Source organism: Odontesthes bonariensis, chromosome 8 (genome assembly GCF_027942865.1).
Source record: "Odontesthes bonariensis isolate fOdoBon6 chromosome 8, fOdoBon6.hap1, whole genome shotgun sequence".
Lineage (NCBI taxonomy): Eukaryota > Metazoa > Chordata > Actinopteri > Atheriniformes > Atherinopsidae > Odontesthes > Odontesthes bonariensis.
In genome coordinates, this window is record NC_134513.1 from 22810801 (window position 1) to 22820388 (window position 9588).

At 42.9% G+C, this 9588-nt stretch overlaps 1 non-coding gene across 1 annotated transcript; it reads right to left on the reverse strand.

The window, feature by feature from the left end:
* Positions 1-6607: 6607 nt before the first annotated feature.
* trnan-guu (transfer RNA asparagine (anticodon GUU)) lies at positions 6608-6681 on the reverse strand. The gene has a single exon. It is a non-coding gene; the product is annotated as a tRNA-Asn (tRNA).
* Between the last annotated feature and the right edge of the window lie 2907 nt (positions 6682-9588).

Genomic DNA, 9588 nt, shown 5'->3' on the forward strand with positions numbered 1-9588 from the left:
ATATTTGTCGTCTTTCAGTTTCTCCTTCCTTTATTATCTACTTAAACTTGTCATGTCAGACACATTTTTCTTCGGTTTTGCCGTTCTCGCCCCCCATAGGTGTCACAGGGGGCTGCAGATTAGAAGATTTTATTTCCTACCATCCACTTATTTGATTGCCATGCAATCCATGTGAGCTGGGCAAGTGGCTATCACATACCTTTAGCAACGTCTGCAGGACCAATGAATGGGTGTGGGAAAGTGAGCCTAGGCTGACAATACATGCACGTTTATGATTTTTAAGCCTCGTTGGCGCTACCTCGCTCACGTTAGTCTAAATCTCACCTCCAATAGGCTTCGCACTTCTCCATTCTCACATTGAACGGTTTAGCCAATGTCGCACCGACTCGCAATGAACCGAGCCTATCAACGCCCGAGCTCACAATGGAACTCGGCCAATCACGGTGAAGCCCTAACTTGGAGTTAACCTCCCTTCCATCCCGCTCCCGCTCCCCCTCCTCTAACAAAACCAACAAAAAAACAAATTAAAGATTTTGTTTTCGTTTGGTTAGAGGATTATAAAAGTTAGCCATTACAGAAGAGGGATTTTTCATCGAGCCGTTGTCTCTGCCGACTTAAAAAAACAATCTTACAGTAAGTATCAAGTTATATTGTTTCTTATATATCCTTCCATTCAAACAAACATCCTATTACAGTTTTTCTCTATTGGTTTGGCTCATTTCTTGAAACAGAAATTACATTCTCAAAACTCTAACATCATTTGGCATAACACTCTTATAGTTCAGCACAACACCATAGCTAACCTGCAAAAGCACATATCTCTCCCAAAACTGTTCATCCATGCTTCAGACCTGATTCCTTTCCCATGAAAAGAGTCAGTGCCACCCAAATTGCAAAGATCTTTCTCAGTTGCCTAGGCTCATTTCTTGAAACAGACCGGACGTTTTCAACACTCTTTAGTACTTTTTGCTAAACTAAACTGAATGGTTCAGCAAAACACCATGGTTCACCAGCAAAAGCTCATATCTCCCCCTAAACAGTTCAGCCATGTGTCAAAATGAAGTTTCTTTCTCATTCAAATAGTCAGTGCACCCAAAATGCATTGTCCTTTTGGCATTGTGTGAGCACTACAAGTCAAAATGTTTAGATGTTTTGTCACTATGGCATAGGACTACCTAACAGAATACAATAGTGTATAAAACTGAAGGAAAAACGTTTCACAGTAAGAGTAGCCTCAAAGCACACACAATACACTCATACCAACCATTTTTATTCACACAAATACTGTGAAGTACGTAACTTCCATACAGTATAGTACTGTAGAAGGAAAAGAAAAATATACATAGCACACATATACTGTAATATAAACACAAACAAAAAACAAGCTAAATTATGTGGCTATGAATGATGACATGATCTATAATTATGGCCCGAATTTCATCTGGGACAGCACGGTGTCTTCGTGCTCCTCGGCCTCTTCCCCCTATTCCACCACTGCGCATCCTCACTCCTCCTTTTCTTCTTCTTCTGCTGGTGAGAGGAGTGTGAGTGGAAGAGCTGAGAGAAAGGCTAAGTGTATCAGAGTCGGTGCCGGCTCTCCGTGCAGCGTGGAGGAAGTGGCGCTGGCCGTGGGGCAGGTGATCGGGCACGGTTCGGTAAAGTCCGCTGCCCGCATGAACAGTGCGGTGGTTTTATTTTTAGCGAAGGTGGAGCAGGTGCACAGCCTGGTGGAGGCGGGCATCACCAGGGGCGCCGCCAGGCGGGGAAAGGTGATAACGTTTCTAAGGGCCCAGTGCAGCCTGGGGGGCCCTCGGAGGTAGTGATAATATAATATTAATATTATTGCCCATTCTTAGAATTTTCTAATGAATTACAACATTTTTAATGGAAAATAAACTAATTAAACACAGTTTTCGATTTCAATAACTTTTCTTTAGTTCTTTGGCATATTGACATTTACTCGGCCCTCCCCCTCTTGCAAAATGGTGCGGTCCAGTTCTGATCGAATTGTAGTTGAACGCATCCGAAATGCAGGCAGGTGTACGGAGCGGCTGTCTGAAACACATGATGGACGGTGAGCTGACTGAAATAATCTAGAATGAAGTCGGGTTATCAGAAGCGGAAGGAAAGACGGGAGAAAGACGAGAGGGCCAGTAGAGGCAGGCAACTGGTCACTCAGTTTTTCTCAAAGAAAGGTAAGTTCACTCACTGACTTTGAGCTTTCAAACACTAGATGTTAGCGAATGGTAGGCTAACATATTAATATACATCTAACTTGGATGTATAACTGAAACCTGCATGCTTTAACCTTTTCCTGTATTAACTTATCTTGCATTCATCACTGATACAGAGCCAGGCTCCACATCAGGCAATGTTGCAGCGGCCAGTGACACCACCACTGCTGAAGTGCAGCAGGACAGGAGGAGGACCAGCAGAGAAGATGGTGAGAAAGTAGCAAAGAGTACCATGTCACTTTCAAATTGATTCACAATAAGATGTTTCCCTTCTTTTAAGGGTTACACTTTTACAGCTAAGTATGGAGTCAATTTGATTGCATGCATAACTGTAACTTGCATGCATTTAACTTTTCTATGCATTAACGTCCATGCATCACTAACCTGCATGCTTTAACTAAACTCCATTTGAATCCATGATACAGAACCAAGCCCCTCATCAGGCCATGATGACGACAACAGGGCCAGTGCCAGCAGTGCAGATGACAGCGCAGCACAGAGTAAGGAGCAAGAGCAGGAGGGGGCAGGGTTAATGGACATTTGCCAGTCTGAAGGTGAGGATCTACTTTCAAATGATCCAGGGTTGTGGCCAGTAAAGCTCATGGACAGTGACATAACTGGTATTGTCAGGAAATTGGCTAATACAGAGTCAAAGCAATTCTGAAGGGAAATCTTTTCCAGAGTACTTGAGGTACACAAAGGCAGCAAATGGCAGGGAAAGAATGTTTTTTATTCATATTGTGCATTTCAGGTTTGTGATCATTCAAAGAGGCACCACTGAGAACGCTGTGATGGTGGTAACAGAGCTGAACTTTGACTTTAAGTGCTGGATCAAACATCTGTTGATTATTAAAACTGCTGCGACTTTTGGACCTCCTTGCTATAACGACCCCACCCACATTGAGGTGGTTGTGAGTAAGTACGAGTGGAAAAGAGCTTAATGTAGCAGGAGAACTGCCTCATCGCACATCAGAATTGTGTATGTTAATGGGAGGAACTAAAGGCCCGTCTTCAGAGATAAATTCCCTTTTTCACCATGGCCTGACATGGCTTTCTTCACGGTCTTCTAATAAGAAAGTGAGATTTAAGCAATAAATTAGTGTCAGGTGTGGGATTTGAACCCATGCCTCCTTTTGGAGACCAGAAGTCCCTGTCCTAAGGAAGGAATGAAGCCTTGAGTCTGGCGTCTTAGACCGCTCGGCCATCCTGACACCATTACTTCCCTGACCGTGTAAAATATGAGAAACGTGAACCAAAATGCAAAACGCTACTCCACTTGACTAAATTCGACTCGGGTTTTAGGGTTTTTCATGAGGTAGTAGCAGCTGGTAGCAGCTACATTTTTAGCACCTACACGGCAGGGATTCGAGTTGAGTCCAGCCGAAAATGTGACGTCTACAGACTGCAGGCCACTGATTGGCCAGGGAGTGATGTCACTGGATGAGTAATGAAAGCAAGAGAGGGCCAGAGGCCATGGGTTGTTATTCAGATTTTCCTTCTTTTGTTTTAAAGTGAATGATCATACTTGAGCAAACGGGGAATACAGAAATGACATGAGCCCAAAGAAAGGTAAATGTAATGCTCCTGCACAAGTTTGAATGTTTTTTACTCATATTGTGGATTTCAGGAGGTTTGTGATCATTCAAAGAGGCACCACTGAGGACGCTGTGATGGTGGTAACAGAGCTGAACTTTGACTTTAAAGGATAAGACCGGTTTTTTGACATTGGGCCCTTGATTTCACATTATAACATGATGTTCTACTCACCCCTGCTTGTTGTTGAACATTTGGAGCTGTTTCGAAGATATTCGAGAGGCGTCTGGCTGCTCTCTTGAGATATTCGGCCATGAAACGTGGAGGTGCGTCGCTTACTTAAAAAAATCCGGGTTACTGTAATTTTGATTTTTTTTGTCGTAAAGTGGGTGTTACTGACGTCCTCCTCGTGCTACTGCCACAGACAGCCCACAGACCTGCTGCCTATTTATTCATTCGGCTAAAATTCAAAATTAGTAACCCGGATTTTTTTAAGTAAGCGACGCACCTCCACGTTATCAGTGCTAGTGTAGAGTAATTAATAAATTATTAACAGCATAGTTTGTGCCTGTATAAGCTTGCCCATAGGAAACCGTTTCATGGCCGAATATCTCAAGAGAGCAGCCAGACGCCTCTCGAATATCTTCGGAACAGCTCCAAATGTTCAACAACAAGCAGGGGTGAGTAGAACATCATGTTATAATGTGAAATCAAGGGCCCAATGTCAAAAAACCGGTCTTATCCTTTAAGTGCTGGATCAAACATCTGTTGGCTGTACCTCCTCACGCCATATCCTGATCCAGGAACAAGGGCATGTGCACATGCACATGCACATGCACATGCACATGCTAAAACAAGGGCACGGATAGAAATGACCTTTGGCCAAATTAAATACAAGTTCATTGCTTAAAATTCTCAAGCACCATAGCTGACTTCTGACAGAGCCATCTTAAATTTTATAGTATACTTCATATTTTATACATTTTGTGTTGTGGACAACTTTTCAGGCTCAAGTCTTTTCTTCATTGAGTTCCAGTGCCTGAAAGGACTCAGTTTCTCCTGACACAGTGAGGGACCTATACAGGGACACATATTTCCTTTGATCCTTATTGTTGTGACCTTTGACTTAGAACTTCTTTTCATAATTTAGCATTGACACAGTAGCAGTTTAAGTCAGAGCAAGTGTAAGAAGGCTAAATGGACAGAGATGATTTATAACTTTCCACACGTTTAGCTCATTGCACCCCACTGTGAATATAAATGTAAAAAACACATTTCTAACACTTTGCATGAAGCATACAATAATGACAAGTTTGAGTTCAAGTTGTGTTGAATTGTTTAATTATTATTACATGTTTCTCAAGCTGTGGAGAGAAAACAGAATTAAATACAGTTCACAACACGAAATTCTCCTTTATCTGAATTTATACTAACATCCCTCTCCAGTTTCATAATCTCGAGCTTGATCTTTTTTATTTTCAGTATCTTCCATATATAGTTTGCTGCTCTCTTTATTGGACAAACACATTTCTTCAAAGGCTACTTACCACTCTGAAATATTTTCCTGTGCTTTACCTTCACCTGCTGCCAGGTACGCTTTTGGCTGTTAAGATTGCTCCTGTTGAGATGTAACAGTGAAAAAATAATATGTGGGTCACACACTCACGATAATATAGTCACAAAGTATGATGATGCGTGTCGATTATTGGGTTATTAATAAAGTGAGCAGGGCCAGTATACTTGTGCTGTACATCTCATACAGAGACAATTCAGCATGCTTTATGTAAACACATTATAACACAAAGAGGAGAGCATAAATACATGAGGACAGTAAAATAAATGTCTAACAATTGAAACTTTCAGAACTTAGGCGTTTAGTCTGTCTGCAGTTGTTAGTCATGCCGTTTCTTCGCTTTTTTGATCGCAGCTGTATTATCATTTCTGGTGATGACACTTTTAAAATCCTCATACAGTTCCATCAGCATTATTTATTCAGCTGCCGAAAAAATTAGAGCTGTTGTCTTGCTCTCCTTTTCTGCCATCTCCATTTTTCCACCATCCACTTGTCAGGGCTTCTTACGTTCCTCGTGCACTCACACTTAGCCAGGCTATGTAAGCCTCGCTTGGATTAGCCTCGCTGAGATGCAGCTGAAATGTCTTTGTGGAGTAACTTGAGGCTTAATTGGGAGATGGTGCTAGTTCAAGCGACGATTTCTGGCTATAGCCTGGCTTACTTTAGCTACTTTCGAGGAATACCCCCCTGGTTGTTGACCAGTGGATTTGTTGGTATACACACTCGTCCCTGGGTGGGCTTGACCACAAACCTTTCTGTTAAAAGCCGAACGCGCTGGCCGATTGCGCCACAGAGACTTGCTGTAGCTGTCTGTGGGAGTGGCCTCGATCATTACCACCTCTCACCCCTTCATTAGAGTGTGTGTTCGATTTATTTATGTTTGTCATAAGGTTGATATCTGCTGTGTAGGTAACAAGTAAAGTAGCACACAACAAGTAGTCAATAACTTCCTGGTCTGACTTGTTAAAGAAAGAGATTTAATGTCAAATTGTTTCCCAAGTGCCCTCATTTGGTCTCTCAGCCTTTTTGAATTTTTTCTTGTTTGTGTGTGACTTTCATAGCAATGTGACAAAAAGGTTGTTTTTTCACTTTGCTTGTGCAATTTTGACTAAAGACAGAGGAGCCTCCAGGTTGAGTCATGAATTACACTGCACTTAACAGGTCACCCTTGGAGAAATATTTTGCCAAGGAGCGTGTATAATGCGTAAGGAGAGCGTTTTGGCAGCAGAATTTTTACTTTAACTCACGTAATACGCATAAGTCAGAACGTCCCTGGGTGGGCTTGAACCACCAACCTTTCGGTTAACAGCCGAACGCGCTAACCAATTGCGCCACAGAGACTCTGCCTGGCTTTTGTTGGCAGTGGGTGTGGCTTCGAGCTTGACTGCCCCCTCATGGCGGTAGATGCAAGTGTTCTGTATTTTTACGTGATGAGACTCGAGTGAACTGCTGCTGATCTATGTCAAACTTGAACCAAAAAGTAGGAGGTGCTATACAGCAAGATTACCAGTTACAATACAATTGTAATGTCTCTCATCAAAAAGCTCAGAATGCTTTGGCACCTTAACTCTTGTCAACCAAATGACTTAAAGGATAATTTGTGGGTTCAGAGGGACAAGTTAACCATTACAGCTATCAATTTGCTACCAAACCTACAACTGGTTGCTGACTGGTAGATTTGTTGGTACACACACTCATCCCTGGGTGGGCTCAAACCACCAACCTTTCGTTTAACAGCCGAACGCGCTAACCTATTGCGCCACAGAGACTCTGCCTGGCTTTTGTTGGCAGTGGGCGTGGCTTCGAGCTTGACTGCCCCCTCATGGCAGTAGATGCAAGCGTTCTGAATTTTTGCGTGATGAGACTTGAGTGAACTGCTGCTGATCTATGTCAAACTTGAACCGAAAAGTAGGAGGTGCTATACAGCAAGATTACCAGTTACAATACAATTGTAATGTCTCTCATCAAAAAGCTCAGCATGCTTTGGCACCTTAACTCTTGTCAACCAAATGACTTAAAGGATAACTTGTGTGTTCAGTGGGACAAGTCACCCATTACAGCTATCGCTTTGCTACCAAACCTACAACTAGTTGCTGACCGGTAGATTTGTTGGTACACACACACTCTTCCCTGGATGGGTTCGAACCACCAACCTTTCGGTTAACAGCCGAACGCACTGGCCTATTGCGCCACAGAGACTTGCTGTAGCTGTCTGTGGGCGTGGCATCGATCACTACCACCTCTCATCCCTTCATTAGAGTATGTGTTCGATTTATTTATGTTTCGGTTAACAGCCACACACGCTGAACGATTGCGCCACAGACACTCTGCCTGTCTTTTGTTGGCAGTGAGCGTGGCTTCGAGCTGCCCCCTCATGGCGGTAGATGCAAGAGTTCTGTTTTTTTGCGTGATGAGACTTGAGTGAACATTTGACTGCTGACTAAATCTATGTCAAACTTGAACCGAAAAGTAGGAGGTGCTATACAGCAAGATTACCAGTTACAATACAATTGTAATATCTCTCATCAAACAGCTCAGCATGCTTTGGCACTAGAGCTGGGTCAAATAGTCGACGTATTCGACTTTTTCGACGTCATAAATTCGTCGACAGGAATAATTTGCGTTTTATGCGTCGCTAATTTTTTTTTTTTTTTTGGTTGAAGTCCCTGTTTCAAACGACCTACTAGATGAACCCTCACTCCAGTCCAGCGGTGGCAGCAAATATGCACCAGAGTCGCCAATCGGTGTAGACGCCTTAGTTTAAAACGGAAGAAGAAGAATTCATAACGATGGCGGCGGCAAGCAGTAGTTGGAGCACTGAAGAGCATATAGCTAAAAAATCACGCACACGGTCTTCCAAAGTCTGGGAATTTTTCACCCTTAATGCTGCTAACAATGTGGTTGTTTACAGACTATGCAAATTTAATTTGGCGTACCACAGCAGTACATCAGCGATGCACGAACACTTAAAACGAAAGCACCCTGGAGCTCGTAAGGATGGCAGCAAAACACCGTAAGTCCTGTTAATTTCAAGATCCTCTCTGAATAAATGCTTCGTTAGACTGTTGAGTTGTTGTCTAGTTATATTCCCGGCGTAAAATTTACGTCTTTTAATTACGACTAGAACAGGTCCCATGTTTGCCTAATTTAAAGCTGTTAGCGCTACCAGTCCCGACATGTTTCTTCTGTGTTATCTATTTGCTAACACCGGACGGTGGATTTTATACTCTGCCATTATGTAGTTCTAGTCTACCTGTTGACTGTCGAAATTCCATGATCTAGTAGCAACCAGATCCAAGTAGTAAACACGCATTACAAGTTGACAATTTAAATTACATAAATAATTTTTTAAGTTGAGCCTCTGAGATGGCTGTAGTATAGCCTACTGTTAGCTAAATGTATCATAATAACAGCAATGATGTGGACGATGCTATATTTTTGATTTGCTGCTGTGAATATTCATGTACTTTATGTTTTTTGCCTTTACAGGAGTGAGGAAAGCAGCGTGGCGGACCTTTTTCATGAAAAGAACCAGGCACCTTGCACACCCCAGGAGGCTAGTGTGTACACAAACAGGATCGTCTCTATGATTGTGAAGCACATGAGGCCCCTTGCGATTGTTGAAGGTGAAGGCTTCCGTGAAATGATAAAAACTTTCCACTCAGGATACACCCTTCCATCCAGGCGCCACTTCACTGACTTAATAGAGAAGAAGTATATGGTTACCATGGACAAAGTGAAAAGTGAACTAAAAAAAAGCATTTCCAAACAGTCTGGCCACTGAGGCATATTTAGGTGTCACCTGTCATTTCATTAATGAAAATTAGGAGCTGACCTCGTTTAGCTTAACTACAATGCCGCTTGAGGAGCGCCACACTGCTGAAAATATTGCCTCTTGGGTTGAGATGGTGGCAGATAAATTTGATTTCTCCCTTCGAGATGATGTACTGGCGATTGTACATGATAACGCAGCAAATGTTGTTGCAGCTCTTCGCATCCTAGAGGAGAAACATGGGGTGGCATCACATCGTTGTGCCGGCCATACGCTTCAGTTGGTGGTAAATCATGCCTTGAAGAACAACCCCATGATCGACAGGACACTCGGGGCTGCATGGTCTCTTGTGAAGCATTTCAAGAAAAGTGAGCCGGCTAGCAGCAAGCTGAAACAGAAACAAAAACAGTGGGGTACAGCTGAGCATACCCTGCTCCAGGATGTGTCTGTAAGGTGGAACAGCTCATGCTACATGG